The sequence below is a fragment of the Nasonia vitripennis genome, chromosome 3 (assembly GCF_009193385.2).
Source record: "Nasonia vitripennis strain AsymCx chromosome 3, Nvit_psr_1.1, whole genome shotgun sequence".
NCBI lineage: Eukaryota > Metazoa > Arthropoda > Insecta > Hymenoptera > Pteromalidae > Nasonia > Nasonia vitripennis.
Genome location: NC_045759.1, coordinates 6,387,875 through 6,402,920, shown reverse-complemented (window position 1 = coordinate 6,402,920; position 15,046 = coordinate 6,387,875). Strand labels below are relative to the sequence as shown.

The 15,046-nt window shown below is 43.1% G+C and overlaps 1 long non-coding RNA gene across 1 annotated transcript; it reads left to right on the top strand.

Annotated features, from left to right (window-relative positions):
• Window positions 1-3,019: 3,019 nt before the first annotated feature.
• LOC116416756 lies at window positions 3,020-3,477 on the top strand. The gene is made up of 2 exons (XR_004227102.1): window positions 3,020-3,121; window positions 3,193-3,477. It is a non-coding gene; the product is annotated as an uncharacterized LOC116416756 (long non-coding RNA).
• Window positions 3,478-15,046: the final 11,569 nt, after the last annotated feature.

Below are 15,046 nucleotides of genomic sequence, written 5' to 3'. Positions count from 1 at the left end.
CCTCGTTCATAAATAACATTTTCAATCTGATTGGCTCTGGCTTGATGGTTGCTTACGAATACCTGAATCCGATAAATAAAATAGACCACTGGTTCACGAAAGAAGAAACAATTAATAATGCCTACGAAGATTTCATGGAGCTAAATGATGCTGTTCCAGAAACTCTGAATTGGTTAAATCCTCAGACTTTGGATTCCGAGCTGCCAGCTGTATCTAATTTCTTGATAAACCAGGAATCGTCTACAGTCGGTAGCTCTTCGAGTGCCCTAATGCTCCGCAACTTACTCTTCTTAGATTTGATAGCGCGTCGAAAGAGCGGAATAAAATACCAGCTCGAAGACTGTAGTAGATCAGAAACCCGATTCTGTCTTTGCTCAGAATCTTGCTTACCGTGCTTACGCGCCAAAAGTATGAATCTAGCAATGAATATAGCGCCTCGAATTTCGGATTATATTAAAAACCAAACTGCAAATATATTATTGTAAATACCCTGTGGTCTTTATTAACGACAAATAAATATACATGACGCTCCGGCATATATTTTCAAAAACAATCTAACTCTTAACTAACAGTCCACCTTCGTTAAACTAACAACCCGCAGTCCTCCTCAGCTGTACAAGCATCTTTTCCTTACAACGCGAGGAAAATGCACGATTTCAACTCTCTCACTCGGCTCGCACAGATGGCCGCGTCACTCTGCTTATGCACTTATACATACCTACATCCACTGCAATTTGCATTTACAGTTACCTACTCGACAGAACCGTTGAAAGGGCAAACTCCGATGCTTTCCAAGCGAATATGAGCCGCACTGTTGAAGGATACATTTATTTCTGGTGGCTTCGCGCAGGCATTCGTAATCTGGAATAATTATCATATCTCGCGAGCCGCACTGCGTTGTCATCGTCGTTGTCGTGAGCTGGAGATTTCGAGAACTGTTTTGCGGATATCGGTACGTTGCAGCGCGTTTGTACTGCAGTTGTCGTGATGGAATAATACGGTTTTGTTTTCTTCCTACACGTGAACTCTAGCCGTGGTCATGGGAATGTCGGCTCGAACGAGATGAATTTGCATCTATGAATATTTACGGGCGCAAAATCGGTTGGTAAAAATCTTGAGATTGAAACAAATTCTTGTCGCAAATAGGACTTTTAATAAGAAGCGTCAACGCTTAAGAAATTGCGTAACATCCTCCGACAATCGGAAACCATCACCGAAGCTCAAAGCAAAAGGTTTCATCCTCCAACACCAGATACCCCACTCACTTCCTATACAATCATCGTCGAGCGAGAGATAATACAGCGGAGCGTAAGCGCGCGCTTCTCGAATCATCATCCGCGAAGCCTCGCATTACAGCATCGCTTCTCGAGTTTCACCTTGATCGCGCGCGGCTCTTCGCGGATTTACTTTCGGCATCGTCCGCGCGCTGAGATACTCGATTCCCCGTCAATTACAAGCTGCGCACGCGATTCTCCGATGATTGAATTACGCAGGCGTGAGAAATCACGCATCAGAGCGGCTTTCTTTTTGCATATGCCAACGACTGGCTGAGTATAGACGCGCGATTATGTCGTTGAGTGGAAGATCAAGCGCTGCGGGTGACGATTAGGGGATTAGAAAGTCGACTGTAGTTAGGTTTTGAATATATATAGTACAGTCCAAATTAGCACCTCACACGTTGCAATTCAGCTCCCAAATAAAAACAGGTGCAAAACGACCACAGTCTATCATTAGACTACTCCACTTCGCAATTCCAGCTCACCGCATTAGTCATACTAGGTACACAAGGCAGCCAAAAAAGACACACCAGTCCGCGTCTCGCAACAGCGTAATCCACAGCTGCAAAAAGAAAGTTGGCCTACGGCGTGCGAGCAATAACAATCGCGCCGAGAGAGGATCATCGGCTTTCGTCTCGTCGCGAGCACATCAGCCGAGGCGATGAAGTCATCGGCGCGCGTTAACCCTTCCACGGACTTTCTTCTCCTTTACGCCTCATCTCGCATTCCGCTGATGTCGCTCGCGCGCTTGTGCAAGTGCGTGGCGGATAAATCGTAAAAGTGTATACAGAGACGAGCGAGAGTTTTTGAGCGAGAGGAAACTGCGGTTTTCGGAGTGGTTATCCTGATCTAATGGCGATAATGATTCGGGATCGAGCGTTGCGAGATGGTGTGTTTTTGCGCCGAGAGCGGTTTTCTTGAAGCTTGTTGTTGTTGGTGCTGGTGGGAAAATTTTCAGTGTTCAGATCGAAGATGAATTTTTCTATGTCGAGGAAGCTGCGGTTTTCAACTTATTTGCTCACTTTTCACGCGGGGAAAAGCTACTCTTATGTGCGTGGATGAGATTCAGTTTTCTATTTACATTTTCTAATCTTCGAGTATACATTAAGAGTTATTTTTATTTCTGATTTACTGCACTGCATAGAAAGAAAACGCATAAGATATACATACATCGAGGCCGCGACTGATGCATTACTCGTTGGCGCAGAGAAGCATTCGCAAGCTCTTACATAAAGCAGAGGCACATCCTTGCCAGCGACGACAAAACAGGTCGTCGCGTAGGAATTCGCGTCGTTTTCTCGTCGTCGTCGCGTATAGCGACATCCTAGTGGGTCGACGAACTAGAAACCTTTATAGCTCCTCGTCGTCATTGTCTTTGGAATTTGTCTTTTTTCATTCGCACGACGAGATGATGCTCAACTTCATTAGAAAGACGTCGCGGGATGAAGCTCGTTTATGCGTCAATGCTTTTCTTGGAGAATTTATCGCTGCGTGAGTTGTGTGTGTGTGTGTGTGTGTGTGTTGGTTAACTTTTTTTTGTTATTCCTGGTATTTTAGATAGTTTTCAAGGCGTAAGTTTCCTGTGGTTTTGTTGAGAAGCTGTAAAGATTAGGGTATCCGGTTTGTTGTTATTCGGTGGAATTTGAGGTCGTTTAGTCGTAGCTATTCAACAATTTTGATAATTTTTAGTGCCTTTTTGTTGTATGGCTGTACTTGCAGACGACAATGTATAAATGGTAACCACGTAGCAGTTTTGCAGTACAGATTCGTGAAAGATCTAGCAACAGCTGAGTTCGGAGTGAAGTATTTTTCTAACTTTGTAAAATATTGTTTATAAGATCGACGTAAGACTTTTATATTATTTAATCTGATTCAAATACGTATCATCACTTATTTATATAATTTGATACTATAGGTCTTTCGACAAAATGTATCCGAAAGTACTCGTGATGCTTATTCTATTGTTCATATTGACACAAACAATTTACGGTCAGTCATGGAGAGACTACGCGTCGAATGTCACCATAATTGTAATACCATCTCGAGAAAAGCAATGCCCACCAGGAACAAAACTCCAAGGAGAAATTTGTCGACCAATATATCAAAATACTATCATTTAATTCTATCCGTTTAAAAATAACATTTGAACTTATAAATATACGAATCTCGCCAATTATAATACATCTATAAAAAAAGCCTATTCTAGAACAGTTCTCGCAAAAACCCATTTGCGCAAAGGCGTCGCAACGCGCGTGAATAATTTATACACGTAAGTACACTCTTTAAACGTGCGATTCCCTATTGAGGTCGCGAACCCGCGAGGCAAATGATCCTCAGGGCGATGAGCTCACGGCGGCTGCATCAGTACACTATACAAGTATACATATATCTTCACACGCATACTCTGACGAAATCGCGAGGCACGTACGCTCTATTATTTTCATTCGACGCGTCGCCCCATCAACGCGCACTTTCTACCCGAGCTCGTCGGCGCAAAGCGAAGATAAACAAATGAATTATTTAACGTTTAAGTAACGAACGACGATGCGCGCCAAGTGGCTTCTTGCAGTCTACTCGGAAATTCGCCAGTGGCTCTGGCGTAATTGTCATTAGCGTTTGGTAATCGGCGAGGCATTTTTTAAACGTCTCTTGCGTCTTCAGTCTTCATTAGAGTGAAAGGTTGGATAGTGGAAAATCTCGACAAACATTTTTTTCGTGTGTTTGCGCAAATCGATTCTTTTCAGATTATGCTTTCTCTCTCACTGACGATTACCGCAATCGTGCTTGTTTTAACGTCGCTGTTACGCTACCGCGGAATGTGCCGAATTGAATGCAAGACAAATTGGAAACAGGGAAAGATTTACGGCCTTTCACTAATTTTATCATTATCACTCGTACACAGCGCTACTCCGCGGTTTTATCACTTTCTTTACGATCACTCGAGTTCAGCGCGTTTATTATTGCTATTATGACGATTCTTCGTCGGATTTTTATCGATGGATGCAGGAATGCGTGTATTATTATGACATTTTTTCAGCGTTTCGCGAAAAAACGCCGAGACTTGAATTAACCGATTGTTGCTTTAAATCGCTTTGAAGGCTTTCTACTTTTGCGAATTTATGAATACTTTCGGTATGACGACTGAATGGTAGGAAAACAATAACGCGATAAATTTATCTTCAACTATTTCCTTCGCGAATTCATGCAAAATGTACGAATTTTTTAGCTTCCAGGTCACAATGATGCAAATCGAGCCTTTTTTCTCTGGATATACAGGTTATTCAACAGTTTTTTTGTCAAACAAAGGATAAGAAAAGGCATCGAAATAGCCACTGAGATACACGCTTCGTGGAAAGGCGATAAAACGAGGGACTCGAGAAAAACAGAAATTCGTATAAAACACCGAAAAATCCGGTATCCCTCTATAAAATCCCAAATTAATTACCCTAATTAATAACCAAAGCACGAGACGTAAATCAGCGTAATCCCGTATACAAAGCAGCTATACATTCGCGTTGGTACACGGACACACACACTTGGATATTAATCAACAAGCGGTAACGCTCGGAAATTTCTCAATCGCGAGAGTCGGCCGCCGCCGATCGAAATAACACGCGGTACGCGGCGACCGAACTCTCCCCTGGTTAATTTTTATTGCACAGCGTCGCGTCGCATGCCGAGATCGAGAGCTGGCTTTTATTTCTCCGACGTGCACTTGTAGCGCTGCATTTTTCAGCGTTGGCTGATTATGAGCTGTTGTTAATTGGAGGTTCGGTGAATGTTGTAGTACTGGTGAGGTGATTGACTGTTTTATTATTATAGTAGTTTGAATTATTTAATAATCAGAGTTTACTCGACCGATATCATGTAATATAATAAATACGAAATTACGCCAGACAACCTGCCTTATATATCCAAACCGCGATCGAGATATATCTCTAATTTCAGTATACAACTTTAGAAGGCCGCAGGCGTACACACAGTGGTGGGTATGAAAGTGAAACTTAAAAAAAAAATACCCGATTCGCTTCAGGGAATCGGTTTAATAAGGCCCATCGCGGAGGGAAAAATGACCAAAATCGGCATCCGAGCTCTAATCAGATTCGCCGCGCTCACGACTTCTGGCGCACGTGTATGCGAATATAGCTCCTGTATTGGGCATATCACGAGCTCGTTTTCGAACGAAATTTTTCTCCCTCCGACCCTCGACCTTTATACGTTACTTCTGCCGCTGAATCGGCTACTCGGATCTGACATTCTAAATGTGAAAATTATGTAAAGCGTATAATACTGGCGTTACGTGCACATCTCGAAGGAGAGTATTCTAGGTAAAGTCGTAAAGGTGTTACGGATGCGTCTCAACAGTTGTGTAAAAGGGCTTGGGTTTATCGATCGGATGGAGAGAAGGAGTTTCTTTTTGTCGCGTAATTCGACGTAATGTGGAAAAAGCATGACTGATTGAGTTTGCGGTGCGTTATGACGGTGAAAGTAAACAGCGCTCGCGTGCGATGTTATGGAGGATGCGAGTTTTTACGGCAGCTTTGAAAATAATGTCGCGCCGCGTTGAACCAAATAGCCGCAGCTTTCCAAAATTACGGATATAGATGTGGATAGGTATTGCGTGTTTCGTGGGTTTATCGGCTATTTGCATGCTTTATGTAAATGCGGTGCGTTGGACAAGAAATCGAAGGTTTTCGATATTGAAGATTCCAAACCAATTAGACTAAATCTTTATCTTCTCCGTACGTCGACTTATAAGGAAGAAACGTCGTTGCAAATATACATCATTCTAAATTACACACAGGCACAGAGGCACAGCACACAGAATCAATATAAATCTCGCTCGCACCGTCGTAATTAAATTATCACGCTCGAACTGCGACTGCATTCAATTAGTTCATTACCGAATCAGATACAATCGAACAAAAATTTTCTCCGATCCCCTGCACCTTTCACTTCGCCGATACCGATCTCTTACACTGTACGAATACAACCCAGCTTATGTCTCCGAAAAAACGGCCGACAAAAGCAGACCTAAAAACGGTACTCGCAGCCGCACAATATTATTATACGAAGAAAGATCTCCATGACTTTTCACTCCAAGTTGAACGTCCTTGATTATATACAGGTATATATCTCGGGGTTGTTTCGTCCTTTTGCCGAGATCGACGAAAGTAAAAGTGCAGCAGATTATTTCCGCGCGCGACTTTCCACACTCGCGCGGACAAAAACGAGACGAAAGATTTTAATTCGCGGTTATGACGTTTATCCGGATAGGCATAAGCCTGCAGCGAGGAAAATTGCACTGTTTATCGTTGATCCGACGATGGGGGGGAGGCTCGTAAACGTCGCATAAAACTACGTCGTGTTTGGGTTTACGTGCGGCGGGAAATTTGAATTGCTAAGAGGCTTTGATGGATATGTTGCAAAAGTGGGACTGGGTGATCGTTGCGTCAGTTTTGGCGTTTGTTGAAGGTACGTTCGGTGTGAGATGAATGCGAAACGCTGCCGAGGTGTTAATTGAATTGAAGATTGAATGTGCCCGATTTTACTACTTTTATTCCAGCTTCGTAACAGCAGAGCGGCTGTTGCTTCACTTAAACAACAGTTTGAGGATTCAAAAACTACCTAACGCCGACAAAACGCCTAATCGCTCATAAACACAGGCTTCCGAATGGTCTCACGGAAATTAAAGACCTGCGCAGTTTCCCAAAAACGTTCGCGCGTCTCAAGCACCGTCATTAGTCCCAAAATTCCCAGGACTCAAACGACAATTTTCGCTCCTCGTATAACACTGGCTCATGCGTCAGCCTAATCCAAAGTGTCAAAAACCTTCCGAGACTTACGCAACGCGTTTATCCAGTTCGTCATTGTTCCAACATCGTCGTAAATGTAAGTGTATCTTCGCTCTCTCGAGAGTAAAAGCATCGCAACGCGCGTAGCTCGTCGTGTAATGGACTGGTGTCGATAACCGCGCGCGGCTTTTTCCTCACTTCCGCGCGCCGCAGTCTTTTCCGCATAACATCGGAACTAATGGGCCGCGATTAATGAGACTTTTCTCCCGGGAAAATTCCCAACTGCGGCTTACACAGAGATTCCTCTCTCCTTTCGCGCTTTCAGCGCGCTTATGGGTTTGTGGCGAAATTCCGAGGCGAGTATTCCTGGGGGATGAATTAAATCGGGGGATTTACGACGCTTTGATATAGTACATGGAGTTTAATCGTTTAATTAATTGAGCTGAAGATCGGATGTTGGGTGTAAGTGTATAACTGATTGATTGATTGCGAAAGGAATTTATTAATTAATTTATGGAGCACCGTAAACGTCAGTCGCGAAGTCGTCATTAGAAAATACAAACAGCCAACTTTCTCCGACTGCACATTGAAAATCAATTAATTTTCTCGCCGAGCTATATTTGATTAGTTATGTACAGCAACAACTTTTTCCAATAATCGTATAACCGTTCTAACAAAATCAACAGCGCACAGAAATCCACTGAACCATATTCTAAATAACCAGATCACCTAAATTCCTACACACTCGACAAGAAAAAAAGTCAACCAAATGATAAACAAGCGCATCCATATAGCGTAACGAGTTTATCACACTAATTCCTCAAACCGCGACATAACGCGTATAGATATCAACCCAAGCGAACAGGTGATTATTATCATAATCTCATATCGCCGCGCAGCTCTACTCCGTAATGGCATAACTGTTCGGCGATGCACGCGAATGCCAAGGTCTTTTTTTTCTCTCTCTCTCTCTCTCCTTACTTCGCAGCTCTGATTAAATTCACAAATTTTATTCTGCCGCACGCGCATGATTCATTTCAGGGGATACGGTACGGTAATACGTATACGGTTATTTGCATATAGGTGCGAATCAGCTGTAGGATAATCGAACCCGAGCGCGTTTGTTGTTGTTTCCGAGAGAGGATTAGAGAAATCGGTTCAATCTGATGCAGAGCGAGTGCAGGTATACGTAGGCGTCTAACGGTAAACGTTGCGTGCTTGCGCTGAAATCGCGAGCGTTGAGAATAAGTTTCGCTTCTGGTGTAGACCGGAGTGCGACTGACGGCTGAGATTTAGAGAAAAAGATATAGACGAGTTTTGTTTACACGCGTTATTCTATGACGTCAAATTACTCGGATGAATTAGCTTCGGGCGTATTCGAGAGCTTCGCGCTTAATAAGCGGTAACGTCCGTTTAGATCCAACTGTCTGTTACGTTGCCATCTAATGCCAGACTAAACATTCCTGCGTATCTTGCAATTTCCGCACGAGCAATGAAGAGGTATTTAATTTGACGCGGATGCAGGCGTTTGTTGTAAGTATACACATTCCCATGCTAAACTCTCAGTTTGAATGAGAGATATGCGCTCGGCTGTCATCGACTTCGGAAAAATCGTTAACCTTCTTCAAATGTCAGGTCTGTATTAAGACAACTCATTTTTGGTTCACACGAAGGCACACAGCCATAACGTTACATCGAAGCGTGAGCTTCCGATGATTTGCCTCGGGAGAACATAACGAAGCAGGTTAATTATATACGTCCAACAGTCGAGATCTGTTCGAACGAGTGATTGGTTGATCAGCTCTCGGCAAAGACATACATATGCGAGATGATTTAGCTGACCTTCTGTCGCTTTTGTAACCTCGTTTCGAATGAAAACTCCACATCGTGGACTGATGCTTTGTTCTGTTCTACTGGATTGTAATTACGACGCGACAACCTTCACCTCTCACTACACTAATTTTCGTAGGTGAAATGCTGATCTATTTTGTTCGTTTCACAACGAGATTTCTCCATTACGGTAAACTCTGTGTGTAAGCTACGAGAAATAATCTCGCATCTATGCGTCTTCAATAAACACACACCTAAGGGCAGCCGCTTCTTATCCAAACGCCGCGAGTCGCTTCAATTGATTTTCCCACGCGAGATTGGCGGCAGCCGATTCCAAACACATGACCTGTCAGCGTAGAATATCCTGGGAGCGGAGGTGGTCGATGCGAATTGCGAGAAAGAAAGGGAAAGGATAATTCTTTGTCGACGCGGCGAAATGAAAGGTTTGCAGTTTTGTTTGTATGTTTGTTGTTTTACTTACGCTCGTTGCGGCGCGTAGTTTATTTCTTTTCAGCTATCGATTGCCGGTCAATTTTAACGTTACCGGTAATTGAGCTATTACACGGGTGATTTTGTTGCGGCAGTGGTGAGTCTATGTGCAACTATTTATGCGCGGAACTTTGTTTCGCATTATGCAGACGCGTGTATTGATGTGTTTTAAAACTGAATTGCTTAGAGCGAACTTAATTTTCTTATCGAATCCCTGCAGTATGTATTTTTTATCAGGATTTGATTTGACTTGATAGATAGCAGTTCTATCTATCGATTCAGAAGGCACACTCGAATAGCCTCCTCGTAATAAAAGCACACATACATGAGTATACAGAGGCCGACACGAGTACATCCAGAGGAAGACAGGATAAAAATCGAAAGCCACACACGTTGCGAGTATGGATCTTCCTTACGGCACTTCCTCGGCACTCAACAAGCCCCGCGAGAGAGAGTGCGCGATGAAGGAAAAAAGCGCGCCTGTCTGCGGCCCATCTCTTCCTCGTTGCGCAACTCGAGTACTGTATGTGTGGAGATGATATGGGTATACGATGGCTAGAAATATATTTCTAAAGACTTCGATGATGTAGGTGGTGTTGCTGTAGGCTCATTGTGCTACTGAAGTGTGAAATTATTTATGCGACGTGTTCTGATTAAACGAGACCATCAACGCGTGTGTTACAAAGTTCGAGTCTAATTAACCTTGATTGCGTACTTCGTTCCTAAGAAATCAACCAGATCCAAATGGTGTACAAGGTGTGGCATATAATAAAAGATAATCGTTCTTCAAATGCTCACTGAAGTGCGCACAGCTTGCGAGAACCTTGAAAATACAGTCTGCGGACGCAAAACGTGCCCGTATCTCCATAAATCATTCCGCTCAGATGTACAAGAGCAGATAGCGCATCTATCCGTCACATCTCTGTACAATCAAGTTCAGTTCACATGCCTATTTCCCAACTTTCCCCACATATGTACACACGAATAGCCAATTTTTACCACTTCCAGTCCATTGTTTCAATTCGGTCCAACATAGACAATAGCAGCAAGAGACATGCAGGTCACGAAGGTTATTCCCTTCCGAGGTCACCCACTACATGACAGGTCACATTGTGTCCAAACACGAGGCTGCAGAGAGTCGAAAAATGAAACCGATATAGACAGCAGCCTCCAGGCGCTGCGATTCCGGCCGTAATAATGTTCGCCGCTTCTCTTCGCATTTCTCCTCAAGCGGATGCCTCTCGGTAGAAAGGCGCTGCTGCTGCTGAAAGAAACCTCTGGAAGTTCGGCGAGACTCGTCGAGCGCGCGGCTCTTAATCCTTCTGCTGCTGCACTTGCTTTATGTGTGTACTTGTACACTTGCGCTGCTTGGCTGATGCTCTTTCACTCGTCCGACTGCTCGCGAGTATTTATGGACGTTTTTTTTCGAGATCTGGTGCTGTCTTGGCAGGTGTGATAGCGATCGCGATACTTTTCACTTTTGGTTAATCGGTGTTGTACTGCACGTGTGTAAAGCTGCAAGATAAGAGGCTTGAGTTCTCGGCGACTTTCGAATGCACTCGATCGAATTCATACATCTGGTTTAGTTCCTTCGATGACTTCCTTCTAAGGACCTCGACTAGATACACTCATATAAGCTAAACTAAACGAAATTTCGTAACCTCTTTCGCAATCTCCATTTTGACAACTCAGCCCCAAAGCGTTCCCATCCTTGGATCCGATTACGATTTCAAAATAGCCATACGTCGAAAAAAAAGCAGAAAATCACCGCAACTTCGTAGATGGACTTCAACGCATACCCACATCTCAAATCTCCGCACATAATCGCGCACCTGCAACGAGAGTCCATATACCTCAGTGTATACACTGCACAAGATCGGACACCACGCGAGACCGCATTCCAACGCACGACCTCTCGTGTGTATCTATATGTATCCGTATACTTACACACGGGCGCGCGATATTGCGCAAAGCTCAGCCGAATTATGAAGCAAAGCGCGCGAGCGTTCCATTCATTACGGCGCTCGATGATTAGCCGCCGGTCTCAAGAGGGATTCCGAGCCGATGATCTGGAAAAGAGCGCAAAAACGTGGGATTCTGACGTCGCCGTCCTGCGGAGTATGTGTAATGGTTCGTGCCTTCCTTTTTCAAATTGCTCGAGGTTAGCGGCTAGGAAAGATCTTGAAAGAGTAATTTTTTGTATAAAAAAGTGGTTGGAGTGTATTATTACGTTTGGTTTTTATGAATTAAATCAGTAGTTATAACTTTTGACCTCACGCGACGACCCGCACGAGATAATCGCATTAACATAATTTTCCGGTTGATTTTTTCCGCGGTTTCGAACACACATGCGCGCGTACCTACGCAATAACGACTTCCGCTCACCGCGAGCTCGAGCATCACCCGTGTAATATGTAAAAAAAATTTAAGTGAATCCGAGTCCGGCTAATGAAACGCAATTTGCATTCCATCACGTATCCAAGTAGTTTACCTTAACTGCAACGACGAGTATACGCGCGCACACAGCGACTCATTACGGCTTTCGTTAATTGCGCGTTTATTATGACACCGAGCGGTAATACAATTAGCCTTTTTTTCACCTCCTCAAATCTCGCATATGTAATAAACTCCCAAGCGACGTTACTCAATAACCATATAACACACACACGCACCTAGTGATATTCGAGCAACGAATCAAGCGCATACACAGCTCTGTTATCAACCGCGGCGACTTTCTAGGATCGATTTCAATTGCAAAACGCGATTTACCACCGCCGGCGCGGCGGCTAAAAACAATGCGCACCGAATTTCACACCTATGCGACCTGCTGCGAAATTATCGGTGGTCCATAGAGAAAAAAAGCCGTTCCGAGAAAGGAAACGGGAACGGACTCGGCAAACAAACCTCCTTATGAATGAAACATTCGACGCGCGTGTGTGTATGAAGGGGGAAACTCGCGCGCGTGTGTAGGTATATATTTTCCACGCGCCAAAGCGCGCGACAGGTGTGCGTGTGTAGGTATGGCTACACGAAAAGAATTTTTCAGTAAAAATTACCGGAATAGCACGGTAATCATGGGCCGCCGTGTCTTTCTGAAAGTTTTTATCTGACCCAAGATATTATTTATCTTGCTCCCCGTAAATTTTACTGAACCGGCACTGTAAATTTTTTAATGTCGAAAATTTTTACCATGCTGCAAAGGAAATTCATGCGCGGCCATGTAAATTAATGTGCGTCATCTGCTTCCATAACCTCCAAATCTAACCCTGATGTACGCTCGTTGAATCCAACGAATTTCTTGGTTCAAAGTGTGTCATATACAAATAACCCTTCATATATCAATAATACGGCGTTAAGAATGCATTACGAACATGTATACAACAAAATATCATAATATAGAAGCTATGGAGAAAAATAAAAAAGTACCGAAAATTTTACTGTGCCGATGCAGTAAAAGTGCTCTAGATGACGGAGCGTCCCTACGTTACTGTGCTAGCACGGTAATTTTGATCCTTAATTTCTATGTAATTTATATTGTGAAATTCTTTCCGTGTATATGTACAAGCGCATGCAGCGATTTACGATTTTTCAGGCTGTGATGCTTCGAGAGATTTAAGAGCTTCGTGCGAGGATTTTGTTTTGTATATAGTATGAGGAATATCGACGAGTGTTTGGTGCATTTTTAGCGTTGAAAATGTCCGGTTCACTATAGTCTCTAAGTAGCGACGATAGGTGGCGCACAGGTGCTTTCTTATTTTCCCACATCGAAATTTACGCGGAACGTGCATATAGATATCTGGTACCTATGCCAAAACTGTCATCTCAGACCTACTGCTTAAGTCGCTCGTGCTTTATTTGATAACTGATTCGGACTAACCTTTCATATCATTGTGATAAAAGATACATCGATTCGAAAAGATATAAAACATCGACATATTTTTAACAATTGAAAACGAATTTCTCTCCGGAAAACTATGAAAATTATCTCTCTTCTTAATCGTTGACAAACGCGCAACGACCAAAAAAAAAATATCCACTCACACACGTCCGAAAAAAGTAAAATTTATCCGACAATCGATCTGGAAAGTCGAGAAAGTGAAAACCGGTACACGCGCGCGCGCCACCGGCTGTTAACGTTGATTACGTAAAATCGATCGTCAATTACTATTGGCCTCTCCGAGATTGATTCCCTGTTAATCATACTCTCTGCCATATGAACGAGTGCATGTAATGTCATAATCACCGCAGAGATAACGATTGCACCTATAGGCAAAAATCCTAATTAATCGGAATCCAGAAAATTTTCCAATGGACGCACGCGGTTATATTATTTCATTATATAGAAACATCCGCGTGTACACATTGTGGCGAGTTCATCCACCCCGGAGAGTTTTCCGCAATATCTGCACGATCGCGCATGAGAAATTAACCGAGTCTGTCCGTTACGCTCAAGTAGTAATAGCCCCTCTGCTCTGCGTAATATATAAGTAAAAATGTATTCATGAATTTTGCAAGAATGGCCGTATAGCGCGCATGAGAAAACGAATTTTTTCGCCCCACGATAGTCGTTAATGTAAAAACCGAACTCTCGCCGTAATCGAACAAAGGAAGTTCAATAATCGCCGTAAAAGGCAGAAATATAGGATCAGTCGAGTTGCGGAGGATGCGTTGACCTCCGGTATATGGGTTTTCGGTGCGCTCGGTTGAGCGGTGGCTCAAAAACGCCGGGAGGAAATGAAAAAACGCGAGGCGGAGGTATAACGAGGCATGAAACATCGCGTGCGAGCGCGCATATGCGCGGGAAGTAAATTAGAGGTGAGCGAGAGCTGGAGATGAAATTAGGATTAGATGTGGATTCTTGGATTTTAATTAGGGAGGTCGTATGGGGTGTCGGTGAAGGTAGAGGGACTATGACGGATAGGTCGTAAGGATAATGAAATGTATTGACGTTAGCTTTGTAATCAATTTTTATTACAAAGTATATTTTTTACACGCGACAATCGATTTTGTCCATACAATAGTTGCTGTTGAATAAGTCGTGTAAATGCATGTGAATTATATGTACTTTTATATTAATGCAAAACTTGCACGCTGATCTCAAATTTTCTTTATTCTTCGGGTTATCACTTCAGGTCCATCAATGTGGAGTAAGAACTTGAAAACAACACTCGTGCAATAAATCAGCCATCAGTACTGGTATCAATCCAAGAATATTTTCTCTTCTAGAATTTTGTCTTCAAATATTTCCACAAATTCTCCATAGCAAACACAACGATAGCTGACAAGTTACCCATAAAGAGAATGAACACCAGTTTGTTCAGAATAGTTTCACCTTCTTTGTCGAAAAGATTGGTTCTCTTTAAACCTCGCTGATACAGGATATTAAAACTATCATTACCGAATATTTCTTTATCTAGTACTCCGGTTAATTTTGCGTTTAATTCATGCCACTTAACCAATATCCCAGACTCCAGAAATCGGTGAAATGTCACCTGGAACCTGACCTGTTCTGTTGCTGAGTGTATGACAAAATAACCGAACATAACAGGTTCTTCGATGAAGCTCAGAATCCATCCATTCCTACCAGAGGAATAACTAGAGCTCAATAAACGCCCGTAATTTTCCAACAAAATGCAACTTTTTACTTCACTATCA